The 1890-nt window shown below is 39.4% G+C and overlaps 1 pseudogene; it reads left to right on the forward strand.

Moving 5' to 3' along the window:
* The first annotated feature begins 5 nt into the window (after positions 1–5).
* On the forward strand, positions 6–1783 carry LOC124890140 (annotated as a pseudogene).
* The last annotated feature ends 107 nt before the right edge of the window (positions 1784–1890 follow it).

The following is a 1890-nucleotide window of genomic DNA, read 5'->3' on the forward strand; positions in this document are numbered from 1 at the left end:
TCAAGAAACCTAAATATGTGCAAATTTCCGTTGAATCTTATTCACATGTGACTGGACTGGAGGATCAAGTTAAGTCTCTTGAGGAACAAGTGAGTGGCTTAGAGGATGAAGTCAAGGATTTGAATGAAAAGTTGGCTGCTGCACAGTCAGAAATGACTAATAAGGAAAACCTGGTAAAATAATATGCTGAAGTTACTGAAGAAGCCGTCTCAGGTGATGTTCCTTATTGACATGTGTTTTTCTTGCAACAAGTGTTTTGCAACTTGGTACTGAATTCTTTTATTCACATCTCTCTGTACAGGTTGGGAGAAGGCTGAGTCAGAAGCCGCGAAACTGAAAAATCACCTGGAATTCGTTACTCTTTTGAAGCTTACTGCTGAAGACAGGGCATCACATCTGGATGGTGCACTGAAGGACTGCATGCGGCAGATACGAAATTTGAAAAAAGAACTTGAACAGAAGCTGCATGATGTGATTCAGAATAAAACCAAGCAGTTTGACAAAATGAAGCATGAGTTTGAAGCAAAATTAGCTAACCTGGACCAACAGTTACTCAGGTCTGCAGCGGAAAATTCTGCACTCTCAAGGTCTTTGCAGGAGCATTCTAGCATGGTGATACAGCTCAGTGAAGAAAAAGCCAAAGCTGAAGCAGAAATTGAGATGTTGAAGAGCAATATTGAGTCATGTGAAAGGGAAATAAATTCTCTGAAATATGAACTCCAAATTAACTTAAAGGAACTAGAAATTTGTATTGAGGAGAAAAATATGAGCGTACGGTCTACAGAAGTTTCAAACAAGCAACACCTGGAGGGAGTGAAGAAAGTTGCAAAATTGGAAGCAGAGTGTCGGAGATTACGTGGTCTTGTGTGGAAGAAGTTGCCTGGGCCTACAGCCTTGTCCCAGATGAAGCTTGAGGTTGAGAGTTTGGGTAGAGATTATGTGGACAGCCGTGTAAAGAAATCCCAAGGAGGAAGGCCTAGTTTACCAGATTTTTCATTGGATAGTGTGCAGAAGTTTCATAAAGAGAATGAGCAACTTACAGAACGGCTTTTGGCAATGGAGGAGGAAACAAAGATTTTGAAAGGAGCTTTGGCACACCGGAATAGTGAATTACAGACATCCAGGAGTATTTGTGCAAAGACGGCCAGCAAGCTTAAAAATTTGGAAGCACAGCTGCAAGCAAATGCTGAACAGAAGAGCCGACAAAAGTCCACCATTCGACGACAACATTCTGAGGGTTCCTTTACGCATGAAGCAAATCACCTTCCATAATTGGCTTCCATGTCCGAGGATGGAAATGACGATGATGTTAGTTGCTCTAGCTCTTGGACGACAGCATTAATGTTTGAACTCTCCCATGTCAAGAAGGAGAAGAACTTTGACATTTTTAGTCACCTGGATCTCATGGCTGACTTTTTGGAGATGGAGAAATTGGCTTATCAGTGAAGTGACAGAAATGGAACAGTTTTGATTCCTGATAATTCCAAATAATGCAAGAACCGAAACTACCTCCATGCATGTCACCACAAGCCCAGATTCCAAATAATGAGCCAAGTATATCAGGAAATCAAGAATCTCACAAAGAGGAAGTGTTTTATAACTGCTACAAGCAGTTTTTCTTTTTCTTTGTTTTGGTCCATCTCGCTCTGCTTCTGTGATAGAAGTTTCAATCATATTAAAATATTTGCAAATTAAAATTTTATAATAAGAGTAAATGTTACGGAAATATGATATCTAGATGACCTTTAAGTCTCACTATGCATACAGAACTTCAAAGAATCATGTATAACCTTGCTTTGAAATACTTGACTCCTTTTTTATGCTGGGGACATCATTTAAATATGTAAAAGAAGATTTTTCTTTTATCAATGCTCCGATAAAAACATGACA

Source organism: Capsicum annuum, unplaced genomic scaffold (genome assembly GCF_002878395.1).
Source record: "Capsicum annuum cultivar UCD-10X-F1 unplaced genomic scaffold, UCD10Xv1.1 ctg12732, whole genome shotgun sequence".
NCBI lineage: Eukaryota > Viridiplantae > Streptophyta > Magnoliopsida > Solanales > Solanaceae > Capsicum > Capsicum annuum.